A 27,897-nucleotide genomic window follows, 5' to 3' on the forward strand; every position below is an offset into this window, starting at 1 on the left:
ACTTGCTTCTTTTTGAATTTCACAATTCCTTGAAGTTTATTCAGCCCTGCTCATGTTGTACTTTAGGACATCTTCGTTTTTCTTTTGTAGGTATTTTTTTGGTACAGATGCTCTCATGTGAGCTCTTGTTCTTTCTATAACGTTCTCACTTTTATACAAATTCCTTTATACTATCAGAAATTTTGCTGTTGCTCTTTGGAAGTTTCCTTCCTGCTACTTGTACAGGTGTTCGGTACCTGTTTTTATAAACTGTTCATTCATTTGCTCTTCGTCGTGGTCTACATCATACATCAACTGCGAATATTTACTCTGAGCTAACAAACTACTCTCAACGCTACAGGATATGACTGCTCACATCGGATTAAGTTCTCCTCTCTTGTGAGGTCCGGTACCACGTAACCCCTCTTTCTTCTTGTTTACGTCTTACATGTGCTCCTTTCAGTGCAGTTATATTCTTCACTGTACCAGCGTGTGTTGTGCCAGTGAAGGTGATCTCTGTGTCATTCTTCTTTTCACTATTTTGTTCATTCCAAATCCACTTCCTACACTGTTTGTACTGAAGGAAGGCGTTAATCACCTTAAATTTCAACAAGAGAGCGTCTTTTCTTTTTCTTGCCTGCCTTAAGTTTCATGTCTCCCATCACGAGCGTAAGCCAGTTCTTATTCCTTTCAGGATTTCCTTTTCATCTTAATAGAATTTTTCTCTCCCTTCGATCTTATAAGTAGATTTTGAAACATAGTTGTATAATAGTTTTCCATTTTTTTAAATTTATGTTATTAGGTCTCCTGTTGTTTCATGTGCCTACTAAAGTCTGTTTCATTATTTCCATTTAAGTTATTATTGATAAAAAAGCATTAACCATGTTGCATCTTTTCATGTTTTCCTATGTATCGCATGACATAAATATGGAGGTCTACAAATGCCTCACCAGGTGTTGTGACCTCACTAAGACCTGTGATATCTTTGTTTACATCACTCGCATCCCTGACAATGAGAACCAATTTGGCTTCACAAGCAAGAATGAGGACGTTTCAAGTCCCATGATTTAGTTTCCAAAGGCGGCTATATTGAGAAACATAGACATTCTTCGCACCCCTTGTTCCAGAGTAGGTTTGATCCCATTATGGCCAATTTCTCCATTGCTGTTAGGAACTGTGGCCCATGATTGGATAGAACTAGTTGTATTTGTTTAGGTGTGAACTGGTTCCTCACGAGGCCAGGTCGGCCACTTACTGCGAAGTAAAGATTTTTCTTGTGATGCCTAACAAGAAACCTGTCTAGTATAGCTGCACCAGACTAGTATAGCTCCGCTGATGACTGAGTTGCACAAGCTTCCTCGCCACGACAAGCTTGTTTTCCTTTGAAGAAGTACCCCTTGTGATTACATATAAAATCTGAATAGATTGATTTTTTAGAATTTTTTGGACTGCTGTAGATTTTTTTTTGTCTTACATTTGTGATAAAAAAAAAGGTTATTACCATAATTTAAAAGAATTTTTTTATGAAATCAAGGTCTTTTTATTAGAGAGGTCACGAAAAGTTCACAAGATGCATATAGGAATTTATTCATGATTTTTCATAGAGCTATAGATTGAAATTACATACTAATCCAATTATGTGCGTTGTGCAGTGTGAGAATGGAGAGAAAGGAGCGAGGAATAGCATGGAGAAAGAGGAGAGCAATGGTGAAAAGGAGAGGGAGAGGTGGCAAGAATAAATGGGAGAAGAAAGAGGGACTCTGGAATGAAGGTGGAGATGGGAGATGGGGGAGATGAGGGGAGGAGGAAAGAGAATGACGGGAAGGAAGGGGAGTAGATAGAGGAATAAATTAAAGACAGACAAGAATAAAGGACTGAATTTGTGGAGGGGAGAGGATGGAGATAAAGGGAGAGGAGATGTGAGAGTTACAATTGAGCCGTGATATAGAGAAGTAAGAGTAGAAGATGAAAAACAGGAAAAGGCTGATTGGAAGGTAGAGACGGGATACGAAGAGGAGAGTAAGAAGAGACGGGATGCATGTGATGTTGCGGATTTTGGTAGTGTGAGTTGTAAACCCATTCAGTACGATGACGTGGTTATTGTCCATTCTTGCACCACCAGACAACTAAATAGTTTTCAAAAGTAATGGTTGTACGTGAGATTAAAACGGATGCATGGAGTGCTATACACTACTATATTAGGTATGGTGTGATATGGTGATTGTGATATGTTGTGGTGATATGGTGATCCTGGCTACACACACACACACACACACACACACACACAAGAGGTACTGTTCTGGTTCAGTCAGGTTTAGTCTGTTCAGTGGGTTCCATGTATTCAAAAGTATCCAGTCTTCATGCAGTTGATGGTGTCCATCTGTGGACGAGAGAGAAAGTGAGATGAAAAATGTTTTGTGTTGGATTGGGTGGGTGGGTAGATGTGTGTGACTGAGAGAGTGAGGAGAAAGTGAGAACCAAGTTAATAGGAGGAGCAAAGCAGGAGAGGCATGAGACTTCGGGAAGGTAGGAGAGAGAAAAGGGGGAAGGAAGAAGGAAGTAGGAAAGGCAAGGGGAGAGAAATGGGAGGAAGGGAGGGAAGAAAGGAAGAGTGAGAGAAAAGGAGAGAAGAGAAAGCTAGAGAGGCAGTGGGAAAAAGGGGAGAAGAGGAAGGAAGGGAAGTAGGTATGAGAGGGGTTAAGGAGGTGGAGACAGGTAAGTCCCACACAGGTGTTATAACACCAATGAGCTTACGTTGTGAGCACCTGACCACGCCCTTTCCCCCGTGAGCACCTGACCAAGCCCTTTCCCCCGTGAGCACCTGACCACGCCCTTTCCTCCCCCCCCCTCTCTCTCTCTCTCTCTCTCTCTCTCTCTCTCTCTCTCTCTCTCTCTCTCTCTCACACCAAACCATCCACCCACCCACCCACACACACACAGACACACACACACACACACACACACACACACACACACACACACACACACACATACACACACATATACAAACACACACACACAGACACACACACACACACACACACACACACACACACACACACACACACACACACACACACACACACACACACACACACACACACACACACACACACACACACACACACACACACACACACACCTATAATACCAGCTCATTACTTCGTCTTGTGAACAGCATCTGTAGTAAGGATGAATTAATTCTGTAAATGCTGTTTAAATTATTTTTGAAGTAGATAATGATATAATAACTGGTAATCCGATATTAATATAGAAATATGGAAGTCAGTTCTAACGTGTTTGTTGTGACGAAAACCTTGATAATAATAATGATGATGATTAAAATAATAATAATAATAATAATGATAATAATAATAATAATAATGAACAGGTCACTACAAAAAGACCTTGAACATTTAAACTACAATTGCCCAGTGACAGAAAAATAAGAGTAATCAAAGAGGGAAGTGTAAATAAAGTTTGTTAAAAAGCAGAAAATAAAAGTGGTAGTTGCCATGAAAACCACGAATTGCGACCAGAAAATTAAATAGATGTTGCAAAAGAGGACTGTCTGAGGGTGAATCAGTGCTGACGTTAATATACGGGTGTGATGCTGTGGTATAGAATATGTACGAGAAGCCAAAAGTAGTGGAAATGTTACTAATGAATATGGCAGCAGGGTATTTGGATGGGCGGTCTGGTTAAATAGAGAATAGACATGAATTGGCTGATGACAGGGATATTTATGAGTGAAATTTGGAGTTAGATGGAGAATTGCAAATCCAAGAAAATGGCTGTATACAATAAATCCATAATTATAAAAACTGCATAGAAACGTTGATGGAACAAAAGAAATCACCTCTTTAGTTCAGTGACCATTTTTGTTTTGTGTTATTGCGACGACCATGCGATTTTATTCAACTCAGTTGATATTTATTAGTGAAGGAATTAATGATGGATATATATTAAATGCTGTTCATGGGAGTAATATATATATATATATATATATATATATATATATATATATATATATATATATATATATATATATATATATATATATATATATATATATATATATATATATATATATATATATATATATATATATATATATATATATATATATAAGATGTGTCTGTATTGGCACCCTGGCTAGGTAAACTCTTTTGCCTATGTCTGTCATGTTGTGCCGTACCTTCTTGCTGGAAGTTTGCTTTCATTCAGCCTCTTCCGAAAATAGGGGGTCGTTCCTAACCCTCTCAGTATCGCCCAATTGCCTCGGTATCTTGTTTTTGTTAAGGGTTTGAGGGTAAGTTTAAGTAGAAGATTCTGAAGCATTGTCCTCTCATAAACTCTTACCATCTTCTAGGGATGCTCCACTGGTGATGTAAACTTTGTCTTAGGATTTTTGGCCATCCTCCTTTCGGGACTGTGGGGAAACCTTTGTCATTGCACGTGTCATAGTCAAAGCTATCGACCGAGTTTGGCAAAAATTGATGATTTCCTAAGCGCGCTTTTATGGTTTCTTTCCTGTCTGTGCCTTCATCTCAAGCTTCCTTTGTGGTCGTTCTATAGCTGCTGTTGTAGACTGCCTTTATTCGTCTTCTAAAACTATCGATAGTGGTGTTCCTCAGTGGTCTGTCCTGTCACCAGCTGTCTCCATTCTATTTATCAGTGATTTTCTCAACTGCACTTTAATCCCCATCCACTCTCACTCCGATGAGTCTATCCATCACAGTCCTGAATGCTTGTTTCGGTGTCTGTTTCTTCAGTTCTTTAAGTCATGATGTGATGAAGCTGTGGCTGACTACTTTCTGACCTGACTATCATTTTCGATTATATATATATATATATATATATATATATATATATATATATATATATATATATATAGATATATATATATATATATATATATATATGTATATATATATATAAATATATATATATACAGTATATGTATATATGTTCATTATCAACACCTCTCAGGTTAAAATCTTCCACAGGAATATCCAATAATGTTTAACAAACCACAGCTTAGTCCTTCATTGTCTCTTAATATCCTTGGGTTTTCTTTCTCTACGAATCATGGAAAGATTATACTATCACCCGTGCAAAATCTCCTTCCAAGAGATTAAGTGCATTAAGCCGACTCCCTGTTTTCGTTACACTAGACGATTGTTGACTTTGTATAGGGGTCTTATTCGCCCGTGTGTGTAGTACATGTAGCATGTTTCTGATATTTTTTTTTCAATGCCAGGAAGAAGGAACCAAAGGCCTCGAGCCCGCAATTATTATTCCTTCCAGAAAACAAAATACAAGAGAGAGCCCAATTCAAGATCCGATCATTTCGAGATGCCTGGACAAACTGCGTTTGAAAGACTGGAGATCATAGGAAGCAGGAAATAAAGACAGAGGGAGACAGTTCCAGAGTTGACCTGTTGCATAAATGAAGGAGTGGGAGTAACGGTTAACTCCTGCATTGCAAAGTTGGACAGAAAAAGGATGAGTGTTTGTTACTAGGCGGGTGCTACGCGCCCGTCGAAGAGGTGAAGGAATGCATGCAGACAGTTCAGCGGAGCAGTGACCACTGAAACAGCGATAGAGAAGATATAAAGATGTAAGAGTGCGACGAAGAGACAGTGGTTGAACCGAGTCCGTAAGAGGAGTGTTATTGAAATGAAAAGCCTTTGACTCCACCCTGTTGAGAAGAGCTGTATGTGGGAAGCCTCTCCATACATGAGAGTTGTACTCCACATAGAGGTGGATAAAACCCCTGTATAGAGTCAACAATTCAGCAGGGTCAAAGAAGGAACGGAGTCGGCTTAGCACACCTAATCTCTTGGAAGCAGATTTTACAAGAGATGTAATATGATCTTTCCAAGATAAGTCCCGAGTAAATGAAACCCCAAGCATGTTCAAGGATGATGCAAAATTAAGCTGAATATTATTAAACACTAGTGGGTATACCTTTGGAAGATTTTGTTTGGTTGACAGGTGTAAAAACTGAGTCTTTGATGCATTAAAAACAACCCGATTATTCTTACCCCAGTCAGAGATACGAGCCAAGTCAGACATTAGGTGTGCCATAGCCTCATCCCTTGTTTGTTGAACTAACTGATGAGATGGACGTTGCGGGAACCCAGTGGAAAAGTGAAGGGTAGAGTCATCAGCGTATGAGTGGACAGGGTTAGATGTACAGCTTAGAAGGTCATTGATGAAAAAAGGAAGCGAGTTGGTAATAGGAGAGAGCACTGAAGAACACCACTGTTGATAGATCTAGGAGAAGAACGATGGCCGTCTACAGCAGCGGCTATAGAACGACCAGAAAGGAAGCTAGAGATGAAGGCAGAGCTAGGATAGAAACCGTAAGAGGGCAGTTTGGAATTTAAAGATTTACTCCAGACTCGATCGAAAGCCTTTGACATGTCAAGTGCAGTGGCAAAGCTTTTGCCAAAGTCCCGAAAGGAGGATGACCAGGAGTTTAAAAGGTAGGTGAGAAGAATGCCAGTGGAGCGTCGCTGTAGGAACCCATACTGACGATGAGAAAGAAGGTTGTGATAGGAAAGACGCTTTAAAATTTTTCTATTAAGAATTCACTCGAAAACTCTTGAGATACAGGATGTTAAAGCAATTGGACGATAGTTAGAGGGTTGGGAATGGTCACCTTTCTTTGGGACTGCCTGAATGAAAGCAAACTTCCAGCAAGAAGGAAAGGTACAAGTTGATAGACAAAGGCAAAAGAGTTTGCCAAGGCAAAGTGTAAGCACAGAGGCATAGTTCTTGAGAACAACAGGAGGGACTCCATCAGGCCCATATGCCTTGTCAGTACTGAAGCCTGTGATGGCAGAAAATACATCAGCTGAAGACATTTTAATTTCAGCTATGAGGAAGTCAGAGGGTGGAAGTGATGGAGGAACGCACCGGAATCATCTAAGGTAGAACTGGAGGAGAAAGTCTAAGTGAAGAGATCTGCTTTATCGGTAAAAGAAATAACTACAGAGCCATCAGAGTAGAAAAGAGGAGGGAAGGATGATGAGGTATAGTTGTGAGAAAGGTTTTTGGCAAGGTGCCAGAAGTTGAGGGAAAAATTCGAGTTGGAGAGTTGAGAGCATTTAGTACGGATGAAATTGTTTTTAGCAGAGCGAAGAACTGGCTTAGCACGATTCTGGGCAGAAACGTATAAAAGATGTGATTCAGGGGTGGGTTGGCTCCCGTACCTTTCATAGACCCTCCCCTTATTGCGGACGGCATTAGAACAAGCATGTTTTAACAAAGGCTTTCGTGCAGGAGTCAGAGGATATGAGAAAGGAATGTATGCTTCCATGCCTGAGGGAATAACCTCCGTAATGAGCAAGGCACACTCAGATGGCTCCCGCCCATGGAAGCAATAATCATTCCAGGGAAAATCAAAGAAGTGCTGCCTGAGTGCCTCCCAATCTGCAGCTCCAAAGTGCCACAAACGACGTTTCTTGGGAGGGTCCATAGGTGGTACTGGAGCGATAGGACAGGTTAAGGTGATAAGGTTGTGATCGGAGGAGCCCAACGGAAGCAAAAGATTAACAGTGTAAGCTGAAAGATTAGTTGTAATGAAGAGGTCAAGTAGTATCCCGTTATACAGTTCTTGTAAACAGGGTGGAGTCAGAGGCTTATCGTCTCTTAACATCCTCTCTTACTGACTCCCTTCAACCTATCCCTCTTCTCTGCAGTGTTGTATCTTTATCTCTGCACCAACACTGTTTTGGTGTGTTTCTGAAAAGTCTACTTGCACCCCTTGTCCATTTTGGCAGGCGCGTAGAACATTTCTGGCAGCACACTCTTACCCCTTCTCGGTCCAGCGGTCTAAGCAAGAGTTAACCGATACTCTTAGTCATTCATGTATGCAGCAGATCAGCTCCGGAACTGCCTTCTTCAGCCTGTATTTTCCTTTGTGACCCCCGTCATATCCCAGAATAAGTGGATCTTCAATTTTGCAATGTTGTGTTTTGTTTTGCGTGTAAAGAAAAACTCTTATGTTTTTACTCTTTGGTTGTTTTTTCCATGTATGAAAAATTACAGTTTTCGAATGCATGTATCTCCTACTTTCGTCTGATCCATTGTAAAGAAGGGTTCTTTGTTTTCTTTTTCCACGGCATTGTAAAGAAGGGTTCTTTTTTTCTTGTTCCACGGGACATCTATCGGTTTTTTCCAAGTCTCTCCGAACACTCCTACGTTTGCTGTACAGTGATTTCTTTCGCCTCAGTGTGGTAATCCCGCAGCAGCCGACACTGATGATATTATATGTGGCCGGGTAGTGTCGTCATTGTTAGTTGATGCGGACTCACCACACTGACTTTCAAAGCCCATTGAGAGAAAAACAGGAGAGACGACCGGACCCTTCATGCAGACTGCTCACCCCAAGGTTTCCTTGGCAAAGGTGCCTAGATTGTAAAAATTCGTATATTCTTGACAACTCTTGCTCCGGATCAGCGCTGACTACGGCAAGTCATCTGCTGCATCGCTGCTGAAGATTAAGGACCATGGTTAGACGGAACTCGCCTTTGTGGTTTAGAAAGAGGCTGGTGCTGGTGAGGGACCCGTTCACATTGTGGCATCGATATAGCCGGGCAACTTCGCTAACTGGTTATACGAACATTTCTCAACTCCTTCCCTATCCAGTGAAAAGAACCTGGTTGACAGCAAGATAGTGAACTACTAGAAAAATATTTGAGCTGGTGCCTCGTATGTCCGGTTCAGGCACTTAGTGTCAGGGGAACACTTTTCATGTGATCTCTAGTAAAGAAACTTGCCAGTGTGGTTGCACCTGATTAGTATAGTTCCTTTGATGACTGGAATGCACAGGCTTCAGCACCAAGACAAAGCAGTGTTCCCCTGAAGAAGTACCATTAAGGGTTATGTTGAAAAGGGAATTATATATATTTATACATTACTGTTCCTTATAGTTTTAGTGCAAATGAATTTATGTGATACTTTTTATCACTTAAATTACCATTATTCAGAACTGGGTAAAAAATGTATATGATCTGTATGTTAGGTAATAAAAACAATGTAAGATGCTGCTTTAGATTAATTCACATACACAACTTGTGCGCACGCACGCACACACACACACACACACACACACACACACACACACACACACACACACACACACACACACACACACACACACACACACACACACACACACACACACACACACACACACACACACACACACACACACACACACACACACACACACGTAACTCACTCACAGAGACACAGAATGGAGATTGGTCCTGGTTCAGGTTCACGTTGGTTCAGGTCGGTTCAACGGTTTCCATGTTATCCAAGAATTCCAAAAACTCCACCAAGCAAGCATGAGATGAATTCAAGGAGTTGTGGGGGGAGAGAGAGAGAGAGAGAGAGAGAGAGAGAGAGAGAGAGAGAGAGAGAGAGAGTCACAGGAGTTATACATGTTTTTTCACGTTAAGTTATAAAGGTCATGGATTGTTTTTTTTTTTTTTTTTTTTTCCAGTTTTGAACAACCACGGCGTAACACGTAAAGTAAATATTCCACAAGATTGATAATGATCGTGAAAGTAAGTTTCGTATTTTAATACATATGTTTTTACTATAAAAGAAAGAGTATCAGATAATAATTTCTCTCTCTCTCTCTCTCTCTCTCTCTCTCTCTCTCTCTCTCTCTCTCTCTCACTCCCCATCAATTTTTCTATATCTATCTGTCGTACTCACAAAGCCAAGCTTTGAAAGCAGACACAGGAGGACCGCCATGAGGCTTTCAAGGCCGAAGATTACTAGCAAGACACCCAAGATCACCTCAGCTGGTGTGCCGACTGTGGCAGAGGAAGGGGAGAGGGTCGATTAGGTCAAGTGATTATAGAACCTGCATGATGTTTGAAGGGACGCAGGGCAGAGCAGGACATGGCAGGAGAATGAAAAAGAATGGAGGGCAGGGTAATGAAGAGGAATGCAGGGCAGGGAAATGTAGAGGAAAGCAGGAAATGGCAGCATAATTTAGGGGCAGGCAGGGCAGGGCAAGGCAGGTGAGCAGTGAGGGGGAATGTTGGAGGGGGATTTGACTAAGAGAGAATAAATCTTTCTCACTCTAGTTCTTTAGGGATGTAATAGCTTTGTCATCAACATCGTTGTTGTCTTGTCATTATCTGAACTCTACATCCCACAGATATAAACAAATTAGCCAGAAGATTTAAAAGATTTTCTACACCACATAGAAAAACAAATTAGCAGGAAGATTCAAAAGATTTCCCACACCACAAATAAAAACAAATTTGCCTCAAGATTAAACAGATGCGCCACACTGAACTACGTGGTGAATCCATTTTGCCAGAATAAGCTGAAAAATTAAATGGAAGAAGTTTCTCGAATACAAGAAAAGCCAAGGTGATGACATCTAACAAACACATGGAGTAGACCGCTATATAAGGTTGATCGCTCAAGTGTAGGAGGAAATATAGTATTGTAGGAATTTAAAAGTGGCCAAAGCTCCAGACAGAACTATGGGATCTCAAGCAAGTCTTAGGATAGGAGAAGAGGCATATTAGAACAATGTGAAGCATGGGGAACTAGGAAAGCAAAATGACCCTGACGGTCCTGTATTGATGCATGCATCGATCTTTCAATACTAGGGACCGAAAAAGGGTGTAAGTGCTTTGATGAAGTGCTGCAGGTCTGTATGTACTCGTAGAGTTAGATGACTTAGCAGAGTGAAAGACGACATTGAAAGAGTTTGAAAAACCAGGGACATGTTAAAGTAGACGTAGTGCAATGGAATGTGCAGATCAGGCTATGTTATGATGTAGCCAATAGAGAGAAGGTGTGGTGGGAGATTGATGACAGTATACAGATTAGTTAATGAGGGAAATGATTAGGTCTAGACGCAGCAGGAAGGATAATGTTGAAAAATATTTTTAACTAGACGTGTGACCGAGTGTGAGAAGTGTGTATGATATAAAGCAAATTGGAATGAAGTGACTTAGGGGAGAACAACTCTACCAGTAACCTGCGACGGCAAGAAATGAAGCAGCTGAGGTAAACCGTGAATTAGAAGAGGATGAGAGTGAAGTAATTTTAAGAGATCTTTACATAGACCATTAAATTAGACCGCTGAGAAACAGAATGAGAGTGACTGGGGTTGCTTTCTCCTGCTTTGCGGCACCACCAACCTGGAATGAGTAACATGTGGTGAGAATAGAATCAAGTCATAGTACTGCCACCAAAATAATATAAACCAGAGTAAAACAGAATCACAAAAAATGAAGATATGGTATTGGCGCCAGAGTAAAACAAAATCGCATAAGTCAAGGATAGGAGAATCGGAGAAAAACAAAATCACACAACACAAAGCTAAGATATGGGAGCTAGAGTAATCACATAACATAAAGAATGGGTGTGAGAGCAAGATTAAAACGATCATATAACATAAAGCTGTGGTATAAGAGACAGGGTAAAACAGAGTATGAAAATCAGCGTAACACAGAGTGACTATATCAAAATGAGAGTAAAACAGTAACAATATGAAAATCAGCTTAAGACAGAGTGACAGTGTGAGAATCAGCCTAAAACAGTGACAATGAATATCAGCTTAAAATTTAGTGACATTCTGAGAATCAGAGTATGAGAGAGTGCATTGTGAAAATCAGTGTAAAACGAGTGACAGTATGAAAGTCAGCGTAAAACAGAGTGATATTACGGGTAATGTTAGGGAGAAGGTCCAAGTTCACTTCCAATTTTAACTCTGCGACGCAGTCTGTCAAAGTTCCGATTATTGTGTCCAGCAGATCTTGGGTGGGATCTCCGCAGAGTATGTCAAGTTCCAAGATGCAGCCTAACACGATGAGCTGGCACACGGGTAACGGAAGCGGCCCCTGACATAATACTCCGACTGTAGAGGTTTGGTAGAACATCGTTATTAGAGGCTGGGAGAAAAGAGGGAGGCAGGGAAGGCATCTGAAAGTGGGAGGAGGAAAGAGGGAGACAGCGGATGAAACAGGAAGGTCGAAGAAAAAGGGAGAGGAATGGGTAGACAGTTGGAGGTAGTGAATGCTCTCCTTCACATATTGCTTTGACTGTGGAGGGTTTAGGAGATTGTTAGTAGAGGGGCAGGTGAAGGAGGAGGCAGAGGAAGAACGGAAAAGACTGAGATAAACTGAAAAGAACGAGAAGGAAAAGAGAGAGGAAGAAAGGCTCTTCCTCATATGCTACTTTGGCTGTGTGAATGGTTTAGACTTTAGAGCATAGCAATATAAATCTAAGTGTATTATGTAATGCAAGTATTATTAGATTCGACCCATCCATTACTAGTAAATTATGCAAATAAAGTAACTTCTTTCAACTAAGCTTGTGACAGTAGGAGAAAGAACCTGAGTTAGAAAGTCTCCGAAACTTTCTCCAATCTCCAGAAGTCGGTATTGAATAAATGAGTGGGTGAGTTGGAGCATCCTTTGGAGTATGAGTGAACCTGCATGGGGTGCAGCGAGTGCGAGTGTCTGTGGGAGTCAGTTCAGACTCAGGGAGTGAGAGTGTACAATAGAAACGTTCTTTCAGCTGCGTTAGGTTTAGTGCTTGTGTGAATGATACGTGTAAGTGAATCAATAAGTACAATAAATACTTCTGAAGAGATGTAGGAGTGTGTGTGTGTGTGTGTGTGTGTGTGTGTGTGTGTGTGTGTGTGTGTGTGTGTGTGTGTGTGTGTGTGATTTTTGATACAATCTATTACCAGCGAGTGTGCGAATCCATGTGTAGGTGAGTATGCATGTTAAAAGGAGAACAAGCAAATGAAAGTGACATTCAGACGGCAACCAAAACACAGTCACTAACGAATCCCGCGAATATCAGCTTCAATGAATACGTTGGACCCGCTGCAGGGCAGTAAACTCTGTGCCAGACTTCCTCCGGCCAGAAGACCCATGACGAAGAGACTGTGAAGGGCCGACCGCATGGTGGTGGTTGTGGTGGTGGTGCCTGTAGGGGAGAGCGAGAGTGAGTGTTTGACTGGGGAAGGTAGGCGAAGGGAGGGAGCGTTGAGAGTGAGTGGGAAATTAATGAAAGCAAATAAAGGGTGGGAGAGTTAAGGATGTGTGATGAGTGAGATGTGAAGTGGTAAATGGAGGAAGAGTGGGCAATGAATGGGGAGTGTGTGTGTGGGAGTGGGGAAGGAAAGTAGAAGGAGGGAAAATAGGGGATGAGTGAGGAATGTCTTTGAGAGTCAGGAAGGGATGTAAAGGGGGGAAGAATGGGCTTGAGTGGGGAATGAGTGTGGAAGTGATAAGGCAGGTAAGGGGACGGAGAGTGAGGGATGAGTTAACAGTGAGTGGGGAAGTGGTAAGGCATGTATGGGAAGGGAGCGTGAGGGATGAGTGGGGAGTAAGTGTGGGAATGGAGACGGAAAGTGAGGGAAGCGTGAGCGAGGAGTGGGGAATTAGTAAAGCTACGCGCTTATATTCCTTTTAACCTTAATTTGTCTCAGATTTACGTGTTTTTGCAGCTTATTTCACGCACGTCAGTCGTAGCATAAGACAAAGCTTAGGCGTCACAGTCTTTCTTTGACTATCGTCATATTCTAGTTTTAACTCCGTATTGCAAATCAGCATTCACGATGGAGAGGTGACAGTTTTAGGCCAAATTAGAGAGATTTAATGCCAAGAGAACCAAGGATCAAACAACACTTGGTATATGTTTTAATTTCTTCGATCAAGCTATTTTCCTGTTAAAAGATACTGAGGAAAAAAAAAAAAAAAAAAAAGCTGTTTATACAATAAATGAAATCTGCGTAGCTTCAGTTCATCAGGTAAATTTTTCTGAATATTACCAAGAGGGAATATGGTAATAAAATTATGGCTATAGATCTTGAGTGAGTGATTATCAAAGTGTCATCGAGATTTTATGCCGCATATGTACACAATAATACTAACTTACTTTGCTCTAAGATGTGAAAGCTGTCGCTTTTCTGTAAGTTAATCAAGGATTTTAGCCAATTCTGTAGCAGAGTTTTTCCCATTAGTAAAGAAAATCAGATGGTTTTACGGCGTACTTAATAACAAAGACTTAGTAGTAGTGAAAGGGTAACCAGTTTTAAAAAGAGATTTTCACATTGTTTCACCACAAGAAGTGCCCAGAGGTGAAGAAATGTTAAGTGGTAGCACGTATAAAATGGGTTATGTCTGAATTAACTTTATGAATGAGGTTACCTGATTCTTTGCTGTGGAAGAGAAGGTGAGTGGAGTGATGTGGAGAGGTATGGATGCCGTCTTTGACAGGGATATGAGATCGACGAGAATGTAAGGGGAGATGGAAGGGGATATGTACAGAAGTAAAGGTGAGGAGAATGGGGGCGGTGGAAGGAAGAAGGAAGGAGAGAGGAGGAAAGAGGGGACGGAGAAGGGAGGGAGCGAGTTAAGGGGGTGCGGTGAGAAAGAGAGAGAGAGGAGGAGGGTGGGAAAGGGGGAGCAGAGGATGCAAGGACTTTGAGAGAGGAAGGAAGATAATTAGGGAGAGTGAAAAGAGACTGGGATGGAGGAAAGGAGGAAAGACCGTGATAGAGAGGAGGGGACGATGGGTAGTGGAAGGAGGGACAGAGAGAGAGAGAGGAGGGGACGATGGGTAGTGGAAGGAGAGAGAGAGAGAGAGAGAGAGAGAGAGAGAGACAGACAGACAGACAGACAGACAGAGACAGAGACAGACAGACAGACAGAGGTACCTCTTTGCCAGGTGATCTGCTGCTACCAGATAAGATTTGCGCTGTCCCAGACTATTTCATCTAAGTAAGAAAAAAACTTGAACAAAATTTAAACACACACATACACACACACACACACACACACACACACACACACATACATACAAACACACACACACACACACACACACACACACACACACACACACACACACACACACACTCTCACAGAAGGTTTAGGAAACTAAATGATAGGACCTAATAGTCTTATAAAGATTTTTTGTTTATTTTGTTAGAAGTATCTGCAGACGATTTTATATACCTTAGGAGAGACATAGATTAGATCTTGCATTCATTTACCTCATTACTACCAGATTATCCAGCTAAAGTATAAAAATAAAGACTATTCTGATGAAAAACGTAATAAAGTACCTCGTCTTACCTAATCCATCAAGCAGTACTTCTACCATAATATTTTCGTTATTTATTCTACTCCTGTAAGTGTGACAGGAGTGTGAGTTCTCTGTATGTAATAAGGTAATAGATGCAGTTAATTACAATAGCATAAATACACAGGTGACATGTGGTTTCACTTTGACTGTTGCTTATCGTGTGTTTCTACTCAAATATTTCTGAAGAAATTGTTTGCTTCTTATGTGGCATAAAGTTTTTTCTTCATGCCGTACCTTTTAAATTACTGGCCATGTATAACTATGAGGAGTTACTGTTAAATATGTTCATAGGTTTATTGTTTCAAAATGTAAAGAGGGAAGGATGTAAAGATGACTTTTTGTTACTTGATGAATAGGAGAGAGACTCCGTGAAGGAACAGAACCCTGAGGAACACCACACCTGAGTGCTTTAGAAGATTTGTGACTCTCGACTACAGTTGTCCTCGTTATTATTATTATTATTATTATTATTATCATTATTATTATTATTATTATTATTATTATTATTATTATTATTATTTTTATTATTATTATTATTATTATTATTATTATTATTATTATTATTATTTTTATTATTATTATTATTATTATTATTATTATTATATTACTATTATTATTATTATTATTATTATTAGGTTTATTTTATTATTGTTTCTTGTCATTATTACAACTATTATTATTATTAATATGATGATGATGATGATGATGATTATGTGGTCATGATGATAGTGATGATTATTTTAACTTGTTTTATTGTTATTGTTATTATTATCTATCCATACATCCATCATCCAATCCCATATTTCCCCATGATTAGCGCAGGAGCCCGGGGCTAGAGAAGTTGGTCCTTACATTTTATTAGTATTAGTATGATGATGGTGATGATTACTTGCTGTCTTCTTCCGATCAATATCAAGTCCACCAACTTGTGACCTTCACTCGCTCCTCCTCCTCGTCCCACTCACCGGAATTCTCACTTATCACTTAGTTTTTCATCTAAATCCCACTCTGTCTCAGATACACTCTTTTTACTGATACTTCCCGACATATTGGCACATCCGACACTGCCACTTACTCCTTCAATGAGCTGAATGGTAAGATACGGCTGGTGAATTTAGGAACGTATGTCTTAAGGTAATGAAGGTAATAAGCATCTGCTGGCGTGGCGTGAATCATTTGCCTACGGTGTGGGTGTGGAAGGAAGAACACATGTTTAAGTACAAGGAGCAGAAGCCTTCAAGCTGGTGTTAGGTGCGGCCACACTTGTTGGAAACATGTGATCGACAAGACGAAGCGACGCACCGGGTTAGAGCCGCTGCAGTATCTGAGTCTTAACGTTGGACGGACCCCTGAGCCTCGTTTCCTCTTGTCGGACACATGTTTGGAGCAAGTATGGCCGCCCACTTAGACACCATTAGATACACATTAGAAACCATTAAAGCATTCGGCAGCGCTCTCTCTCTCTCTCTCTCTCTCTCTCTCTCTCTCTCTCACACACACACACACACCAGCAGCCTGAGTCAGTCCACTGTAGGGCGACGACATCTCATGATTTTCCATCCCGTCCTACAGTTTAGCTATTTCTCTGGTCCATCGATTACCAGGAAATTTCCTCATTTCATATCTCTATTTTGCTGCTTGTCTGGCTCTTACTCTCACACATCTGAGGCTTGCCTCTCCGTTGCCCTGGTTATCCGTCTGTTGCCTGCTCTGGCAGGGACATGACCTGTTTATATTACCTACTTTTTCCCCTTAACCAGGAAATTTGCTTTTCATGTCTACAAGTTTTCTTAGTTCCTTGGTTAAATTTTTTTTATTATGGTCAACTGTCGCGTGGCTAAGAAACAGTCCAATTTGTTCATTTGGCTGGTCTGCATCTATTACAGATGTAATTAGTATTTTCTCATATAAATAAATAAATAAATAGATAAATATATATATATATATATATATATATATATATATATATATATATATATATATATATATATATATATATATATATATATATATATATATATATATATATTAGTCTCGTAGAAAGTCTGCTTATTCCGTTCAGTGGAAAGGCACCTGCATGGCTAATAAGATCCATGGTTCGATCGTCTTCACCTTCCGCTTTATCCATATTCATTCCTCGTAGACCCTGTTTACTTCAATTGTACTGCTGGCATTTACTGTGTACACTATTTCCCTCTCCTGAACTGGCCCTTCAGTCACAGTGTTACTCTTGTTAAGTTTGAAAAAAAAATATTCGTATCACCTTTGATTAAGATATATATACCATACCGATATATATATATATATATATATATATATATATATATATATATATATATATATATATATATATATATATATATATATATATATATTTGTCCAGCAGCATCTTTCAAAGGAGACATCTGCTTTCTTCCCCTGCCAAGCCTTCACTTGCTTCTTTTTGAATTTCACAATTCCTTGAAGTTTATTCAGCCCTGCACATGTTGTACTTTAGGACATCTTCGTTTTTCTTTTGTAGGTATTTTTTTGGTACAGATGCTGTCGTGTGAGCTCTTGTTCTTTCTATAACGTTCTCACTTTTATACAAATTCCTTTATACTATCAGAAATTTTGCTGTTGCTCTTTGAAAGTTTCCTTCCTGCTACTGGTACAGGTGTTCGGTACCTGTTTTTATAAACTGTTCATTCATATGCTCTTCGTCGTGGTCTGCATCATACATCAACTGCGAATATTTACTCTGAGCTAACAAACTACTCTCAACGCTACAGGATATGACTGCTCACATCGGATTAAGTTCTCCTCTCTTGTGAGGTCCGGTACCACGTAACCCCTCTTTCTTCTTGTTTACGTCTTACATGTGCTCCTTTCAGTGCAGTTATATTCTTCACTGTACCAGCGTGTGTTGTGCCAGTGAAGGTGATCTCTGTGTCATTCTTCTTTTCACTATTTGGTTCATTCCAAATTCACTTCCTCCACTGTTTGTACTGAAGGAAGGCGTTAATCACCTTAAATTTCATCAAGAGAGCGTCTTTTCTTTTTCTTGCCTGCCTTAAGTTTCATGTCTCCCATCACAAGCGTAAGCCAGTTCTTATTCCTTTCAGGGTTTCCTTTTCATCTTAATAAAATTTTTCTCTCCCTTCGATCTTATAAGCAGATTTTGAAACATAGTTGTATAATAGTTTTCCATTTTTTAAAATTTATGTTATTTGGTCTCCTGTTGTTTCATTTACCTACTAAAGTCTGTTTCATTATTTCCATTTAAGTTATTATTGATAAAAAAGCACTAACCATGTTGCATCTTTTCATGTTTTCCTATGTATCGCATGACATAAATATCATGGAGGTCTACAAATGCCTCACCAGGTGTTGTGACCTCACTAAGACCTGTGATATCTTTGTTTACATCACTCCCATCCCTGACAAGGAGAACCAATTTGGCTTCACAAGCAAGAATGAGGACGTTTCAAGTCCCATGATTTAGTTTCCAAAGGCGGCTATTTTGAGAAACATAGACATTCTTCGCACCCCTTGCTCCAGAATAGGTTTGATCCCATTATGGCCAATTTCTCCATTGCTGTTAGGAACTGTGGCCCATGATTGGATAGAACTAGTTGTATTTGTTTAGGTGTGAGCTGGTTGCTCACGAGGCCAAGTCGGCCACTTACTGCGAAGTAAAGATTTTTCTTGTGATGCCTAACAAGGAACCTGTCTAGTATGGCTGCACCAGACTAGTATAGCTCCGCTGATGACTGAGATGCACAACCTTCCTCGCCACGACAAGCTTGTTTTCCTTTGAAGAAGTACCCCTTGTGATTACATATAAAATCTGAATAGATTGATTTTTTAGAATTTTTTGGACTGCTGTAGATTTTTTTTTGTCTTAGATTTGTGATAAAAAAAAAGGTTATTACCATAATTTAAAAGTATTTTTTTTTTTAATCAAGGTCTTTTTATTAGAGAGGTCACGAAAAGTTCACAAGATGCATATAGGAATTTATTCATGATTTTTCATAGAGCTATAGATTAAAACTACATACTAATTCAATGATGTGCGTTGTGTAGTGTGAGAAAGGAGAGAAAGGAGCGAGGAATAGCATGGAGAAAGAGGAGAGCAATGGTGAAAAGGAGAGGGAGAGGTGGCAAGAATAAATGGGAGAAGAAAGAGGGACTCTGGAATGAAGGTGGAGATGGGAGATGGGGGAGATGAGGGGAGGAGGAAAGAGAATGACGGGAAGGAAGGGGAGTAGATAGAGGAATAAATTAAAGACAGATGAAGAATAAAGGAATGAATCTGTGGAGGGGAGAGGATGGAGATAAAGAGAGAGGAGATGTGAGAGTTACAATTGAGGCGAGATATAGAGAAGTAAGAGTAGAAGATGAAAAACAGGAAAAGGCTGATTGGAAGGTAGAGACGGGATACGAAGAGGAGAGTAAGAAGAGAGGGGATGCATGTGATGTTGCGGATTTTGGTAGTGTGAGTTGTAAACCCATTCAGTACGATGACGTGGTTATTGTCCATTCTTGCACCACCAGACAACTAAATAGTTTTCAAAAGTAATGGTTGTACGTGAGATTAAAACGGATGCTTGGAGTGCTATACACTACTATATTAGGTATGGTGTGATATGGTGATTGTGATATGTTGTGGTGATATGGTGATCCTGGCTACACACACACACACACACACACACACACAAACACACACAAGAGGTACTGGTTCTGGTTCAGTCAGGTTTAGTCTGTTCAGTGGGTTCCATGTGTTCAGAAGGATCCAGTCTTCATGCAGTTGATGGTGTCCATCTGTGGACGAGAGAGAAAGTGAGATGAAAAATGTTTTGTGTTGGATTGGGTGGGTGGGTAGATGTGTGTGACTGAGAGAGTGAGGAGAAAGTGAGAACCAAGATAACAGGAGCAGGAGAGCAGGAGAGGCATGAGACTTAGGGAAGAGTAGGAGAGAGAGAAGGGGGAAGGAAGAAGGAAGTAGGAAAGGCAAGGGGAGAGAAATGGGAGGAAGGGAGGGAAGAAAGGAAGAGTGAGAGAAAAGGAGAGAAGAGAAAGCTAGAGAGGCAGTGGGAAAAAGGGGAGAAGAGGAAGGAAGGGAAGTAGGTATGAGAGGGGTTAAGGAGGTGGAGACAGGTAAGTCCCACACAGGTGTTATAACACCAATGAGCTTACGTTGTGAGCACCTGACCACGCCCTTTCCCCCTCTCTCTCTCTATCTCTGTCTCTGTCTGTCTGTCTGTCTGTCTGTCTGTCTCTCTCTCTCTCTCTCTCTCTCTCTCTCTCTCTCTCTCTCTCTCTCACACACACCAACCCACCCACACACCCACCCACAGACATACACACACACACACACACACACACACACACACACACACACACATATATACACACACACACACACACACACACACACACACACACCTATAATACCAGCTCATTACTTCGTCTTGTGAACAGCATCTGTAGTAAGGATGAATTAATTCTGTAAATGATGTTTAAATTATTTTTGAAGTAGATAATGATATAATAACTGGTAATCCGATATTAATATAGAAATATGGAAGTCAGTTCTAACGTGTTTGTTGTGACGAAAACTTTGATAATAAATGCGTGTGGATGGTGAACTAAGTGAATTTTTCTCTTTGAAAGTTGGTTTGAAACAGGGATGTGTCATGTCTCCATGGTTGTTCAATCTGTACGTGGATGGGGTAATAAAAGAGGTACAAGGTAGGGTAGTGGATGTTGGAGTGGCCCTGGTGAGAGAGGATAGTGTTTGGAAACTCCCTCTACTGTTGTTTGCAGATGATACTGTGTTGTTGAGTGAAGACGAAGGGGAGCTGCAAGGCTTGGTGGATGAGTTTGAGAGAGTGTGTAAGAAACGGAACCTAAAGGTGAATGTAGGGAAGAGTAAAGTGATGGTTTTTGAGAGAGGTGAAGTCAGTGAATGTACAGCGAGGTTGGATGGTGAGGAATTGGAAAATGTGAGTACGTTTAAGTATTTGGGTAGTGTGATGAGTAAGGATGGAGGTTTGGAGGGTGAAGTGCTTGAAAGGGTACAGCAGGGAAGAAAGGTTGCTGGTTCCTTGAAAGCAGTGATAAGGAACAGGGAAGTGAGCATGGAAGTAAAAAAGTTACTACATGACAGTATTGTGATACCAACTCTAACGTATGGAAGTGAAGCCTGGACATTGTTGGAAGGACACAAGTCAAGAGTGAGAGCAGTGGAAATGAGTTATTTAAGGGGAGCCTGTGGAGTCACGTGGAGAGACAGGCTGACGAATGAGGATATAAAGGAGCGTTGTGGTGTGGATGTGGATGTGATAGGAAGCGTTATGAGGAACACACTGAGGTGGTTTGGCCATGTGGAGAGGATGGAGGGTGAAAGACTGACGAAGAGAGTGTATTTGAGTGAGGTGGAGGGTGGAAGAGGGAGGGGAAGGCCGAGGATGAGATGGAGGGATGGGGTGGAGAGGTATATGAGAGAGGGGGGTGTGAGTTGGGAGCAGGGCAGTGAGATGGCGGGGGACAGGGCGACTTGGAGGCGATTTGTTTGTGGCCACCCCAAACGGGATTGAGGCGTCTGGCAATAGATAGATAGATAGATAGATGATTAAAATAATAATAATAATAATAATGATAATAATAATAATAATAATGAACAGGTCACTACAAAAAGACCTTGAACATTTAAACTACAATTGCCCAGTGACAGAAAAATAAGAGTAATCAAAGAGGGAAGTGTAAATAAAGTTTGTTAAAAAGCAGAAAATAAAAGTGGTAGTTGCCATGAAAACCACGAATTGCGACCAGAAAATTAAATAGATGTTGCAAAAGAGGACTGTCTGAGGGTGAATCAGTGCTGACGTTAATATACGGGTGTGATGCTGTGGTATAGAATATGTACGAGAAGCCAAAAGTAATGGAAATGTTACTAATGAATATGGCAGCAGGATATTTGGATGGGCGGTCTGGTTAAATAGAGAATAGACATGAATTGGCTGATGACAGGGATATTTATGAGTGAAATTTGGAGTTAGATGGAGAATTGCAAATCCAATAAAATGGTTGTATACAATAAATCCATAAATGTAAAAGCTGCATAGAAACGTTGATGCAATAAAAGAAATCACCTCTTTAGTCCAGTGACCATTTTTGTTTTGTGTTATTGCGACGACCAGACGATTTTATTCAACTCAGTTCATATTTATTAGTGAAGGAATTAATGATGGATATATATTAAATGCTGTTCATGGGAGTAATATATATATATATATATATATATATATATATATATATATATATATATATATATATATATATATATATATATATATATATATATATATATATATATATATATATATATATATATATATATATATATATATATATATATATATATATATATATATATATATATATATATATATATATATATATATATATATATATATATATAGTATATATATATATATATATATATATATATATATATATATATATATATATATATATATATATACAGTATATCTATACAGCATATATGTATATATATAAATATATATATATATATATATATATATATATATATATATATATATATATATATATATATATATATTTATATATATATATACATATACATATATATATATATATATATATATATATATATATATATATATATATAAAGAAATATATACGTATATAGAGAGAGAGAGAGAGAGAGAGAGAGAGAGAGAGAGAGAGAGAGAGAGAGAGAGAGAGAGAGAGAGAGAAAGAAGATGTGTCTGTATTGGCACCCTGGCTAGGTTAACTTTTTTGCCTATGTCTGTCATGTTGTGCCGTACTTTCTTGTTGGAAGTTTGCTTTCATTCAGCCTCTTCCGAAAAGGGGTGGTCATTCCTAACCCTCTCAGTATCGCCCAATTGCCTCGGTATCTTGTTTTTGTTAAGGGTTTGAGGGTATGTTTAACTAGAAGATTCTGAAGCATTGTTCTCTCATAAACTCTTACCATCTTCTAGAGATGCTCCACTGGTGAAGTACACCTTGCCTTATAATTTTTGGCCATCCTCCTTTCGGGACTGTGGCGAAACCTTTGTCATTGCACGTGTCATAGTCAAAGCCATCGACCGAGTTTGGCAAAAATTTATCATTTCCAAAGCGCGCTTTTATGGTTTCTTTCCTGTCTGTGCCTTCATCTCAAGCTTCCTTTGTGGTCGTTCTATAGCTGCTGTTGTAGACTGCCTTTGTTCGTCTTCTAAAACTATCGGTAGTTGTGTTCCTCGGTGGTCTGTCATGTCACCAGCTGTCTCCCTTCTATTTATCAGTGATTTTCTGAACTGCACTTTAATCCCCATCCACTCTCACTCCGATGAGTCTATCCATCACAGTCCTGAATGCTTGTTTCGGTGTCCGTTTCTTCAGTTTTTTAAGTAATATTATGATGAAGGTGTGGCTGACTACTTTCTGACCTGACTATCATTTCTGATTATATATATATGTATATATATATATATATATATATATATATATATATATATATATATATATATATATATATATATATATATATATATATATATATATATATATATGTTCATTATCAACACCTCTCAGGTTAAAATATTCCACAGGAATATCCAATAATGTTTAACAAACCACAGCTTAGTCCTTCATTGTCTCTTAATATCCTTGGGTTTTCTTTCTCTACGAATCATGGAAAGATTATACTATCACCCGTGCAAAATCTCCTTCCAAGAGATTAAGTGCATTAAGCCGACTCCGTGTTTTCGTTACACTAGACGACTGTTGACTTTGTATAGGGGTCTTATTCGCCCGTGTGTGTAGTTTATGTAGCATGTTTCTGATCTTTTTTTTCTTTTTAACGCGAGGAAGAAGGAACCAAAGAGGGCGAGCTCGCAATTATTGTTCCTTCCAGAAAACAAAATACAAGAGAGAGCCAAATTCAATATCCGATCATTTCGAGATGCCTGGACAAACTGCGTTTGAAAGACTGGAGATCATAGGAAGCAGGAAATAAAAACAGAGGGAGACAGTTCCAGAGTTGAACAGTTGCATAAATGAAGGAGTGGGAGTAAAGGTTTACTCCTGCATTGGAGAGTTGGACAGAAAAAGGATGAGTGTTTGCTACTAGACTGGTGCTACGCGCCCTTCGAAGAGGTGGAGGAATGCATGCAGACAGTTCAGCGGAGCAGTGACCACTGAAACAGCGATAGAGAAGATATTAAGATGTAAGAGTGCGACGAAGAGACAGTGGTTGAAGGGAGTCCGTAAGAGGAGTGTTAATGAAATGAAAAGCCTTTGACTCCACCCTGTTGAGAAGAGCTGTATGTGGGAAGCCTCCCCATACATGAGAGTTGTACTCCACATAGGGGTGGATAAAACCCCTGTATAGAGTAAACAATTCAGCAGGGTCAAAGAAGGAACGGAGTCGGCTTAGCACACCTAATCTCTTGGAAGCAGATTTTACAAGAGATGTAAAACGATCTTTCCAAGATAAGTCCAGAGTAAATGAAACCCCAAGCATGTTCAAGGATGATGCAAAATTAAGCTGAATATTATCAAACACTAGTGGGTATACCTGTGGAAGATTTTGTTGGGTTGAGAGGTGTAAAAACTGAGTCTTTGATGCATTAAAAACAACCAGATTATTCTTACCCCAGTCAGAGATACGAGCCAAGTCAGACATTAGGTGTGCCATAGCCTCATCCCTTGTTTGTTGAACTAACTGATGAGATGGACGTTGCGGGAACCCAATGGAAAAGTGAAGGGTTGAGTCATCAGTGTATGAGTGGAAAGGGTTAGATGTACAGCTTAGAAGGTCATTAATGAAAAAAGGAAGCGAGTTGGTAATAGGACAGAGCACTGAAGAACACCACTGTTGATAGATCTAGGAGAAGAACGATGGCCGTCTACAGCAGCAGCTATAGAACGACCAGAAAGGAAGCTAGAGATGAAGGTACAGCTAGGATAGAAACCGTTAGAGGACAGTTTGGAAATTAAAGATTTATTCCAGACTCGATTGAAAGTCTTTGAGATGTCAAGTGAAGTGGCAAAGCTTTTGCCAAAGTCCCGAAAGGAGGATGACCAGGAGTTTAAAAGGTAGGTGAGAAGATTGCCAGTGGAGCGTCTCTGTTGGAACCCATACTGACGATGAGAAAGAAGGCTGTGATAGGAAAGACGCTTTAAAATTGTTCTATTAAGAATTGACTCGAAAACTTTTGAGATACAGGATGTTAAAGCAATTGGAAGATAGTTAGAGGGTTGGGAATGGTCACCTTTCTTTTGGACTGCCTGAATGAAAGCAAACTTCCAGCAAGAAGGAAAGATACAAGTTGATAGACAAAGGCAAAAGAGTTTGCCAAGGCAAAGTGTAAGCACAGAGGCATAGTTCTTGAGAACAACAGGAGGGACTCCATCAGGCCCATATGCATTGTCAGTACTGAGGCCTGTGATGGCAGAAAATACATCAGCTGAAGACATTTTAATTTCAGCCATGAGGAAGTCAGAGGGTGGAAGTGATGGAGGAACGCACCGGAATCATCTAAGGTAGAACTGGAGGAGAAAGTCTGAGTGAAGAGATCTGCTTTATCGGTAAAAGAAATAAGTACAGACCCATCGGAGCAGAAAAGAGGAGGGAAGGATGATGAGGTATAGTTGTTAGAAAGGTTTTTGGCAGGGTGCCAGAAGTTGCGGGAAAAATTCGAGTTGGAGAGTTGAGAGCATTTAGTACGGATGAAATTGTTTTTAGCAGAGAGAAGAACAGACTTAGCACGATTCTGGGCAGAAACGTATAAAAGATGTGATTCAGGGGTGGGTTGGCTCCCGTACCTTTCATAGGCCCTCCCCTTGTTGCGGACAGCATTAGAACAAGCATGATTAAACCAAGGCTTTCGTGCAGGAGTCAGAGGATATGAGAAAGGAATGTATGCTTCCATGCCTGAGGGAATAACCTCCGTAATGAGCAAGGCACACTCAGATGGCTCCCGCCCATGGAAGCAATAATCATTCCAGGGAAAATCAAAGAAGTACTGCCTGAGTGCCTCCCAATCTGCAGCTCCAAAGTGCCACAGACGACGTTTCTTGGGAGGGTCCATAGGTGGTACCGGAGCTATAGGACAGGTTAAGGTGAATTGGTTGTGATCGGAGGAGCCCAACGGAAGTAAAAGATTAACAGTGTAAGCTGAAAGATTAGTTGTAATGAAGAGGTCAAGTAGTATCCCGTTATACAGTTCTTGTAAACAGGGTGGAGTCAAATGCTTATCGTCTCTTAACATCCTCTCTTACTGACTCCCTTCAACCTATCCCTCTTCTCTGCAGTGTTGTATCTTTATCTCTGCACCATCGCTGTTTTGGTGTGTTTCTGAGAAGTCTACTTGCACCCCTTGTCCATTTTGGCAGGCGCGTAGAACATTTCTGGCAGCACACTCTTACCCCTTCTCGGTCCAGCGGTCTAAGCAAGAGTTAACCGATACTCTTAGTCATTCATGTATGCAGCAGATCAGCTCCGGAACTGCCTTCTTCAGCCTGTATTTTCCTTTTGTGACCATAGTCACATCCCAGAATAAGTGGATCTTCAATTTTGCAATGTTGTGTTTTGTTTTCCGTGTAAAGAAAAACTCTTATGTTTTTACTCTTTGGTTGTTTTTTCCATGTATGAAAAATTACAGTTTCCGAATGCATGTATCTCCTACTTTCGTCTGATCCATTGTAAAGAAGGGTTCTTTGTTTTCTTATTCCACGGCATTGTAAAGAAGGGTTCTTTTTTTCTAGTTCCACGGGACATCTATCGTTTTTTTTCCAAGTCTCTCCGAACACTCCTACGCTTGCTGTACAGTGATTTCGTTCGCCTCAGTGTGGTAAACCCGCAGCAGCCGACACTGATGATATTATATGTGGCCGGGTAGTATCGTCATTGTCAGTTGCCGTGGACTCACCACACTGACTTTCAAAGTTCATGGAGAGAAAAACAGGAGAGACGACCGGACTCTTCATGCCGACTGCTCACCCCAAGGTTTCGTTGGCAAAAGCGCCTAGATTGTAGAAATTCGTATATTCTTGCTCTTGCTCCGGATCAGCGCTGACTACGAAAAGTCATCTGCTGCATCGCTGCTGAAGATTAAGGACCATGGTTAGACGGAACTCGCCTTTGTGGTTTAGAAAGAGGCTGGTGCTGGTGAGGGACCCTTTCACATGGTGGCATCGATATAGCCGGGCAACTTCGTTAACTGGTTATACGAACATTTCTCAACTCCTTCCCTATCCAGTGAAAAGAACCTAGTTGACAGCAAGATAGTGAACTACTAGAATAATATTTGAGCTGGTGCCTCGTATGTCCGGTTCAGGCACTTAATGTCAGGGGAACACTTTTCATGTGATCTCTAGTAAAGAAACTTGCCAGTGTGGTTGCACCTGATTAGTATAGTTCCTTTGATGACTGAAATGCACAGGCTTCAGCACCAAGACAAAGCAGTGTTCCCTTGAAGAAGTACCATTAAGGGTTATGTTGAAAAGGGAATTATATATATTTATACATTACTGTTCCTTATAGTTTTAGTGCAAATGAATTTATGTGATACTTTTTATCACTTAAATTATCATTATTCAGAACTGGGTAAAAAATATATATGATCTGTATGTTAGGTAATAAAAACAATGTAAGATGCTGCTTTAGATTAATTCACATACACAACTTGTGCGCACAGACACACACACACACACACACACACACAC

The sequence above is a fragment of the Coenobita brevimanus genome, chromosome 44 (genome assembly GCF_032717465.1).
Source record: "Coenobita brevimanus isolate Jiangsu-jjx chromosome 44, ASM3271746v2, whole genome shotgun sequence".
Lineage (NCBI taxonomy): Eukaryota > Metazoa > Arthropoda > Malacostraca > Decapoda > Coenobitidae > Coenobita > Coenobita brevimanus.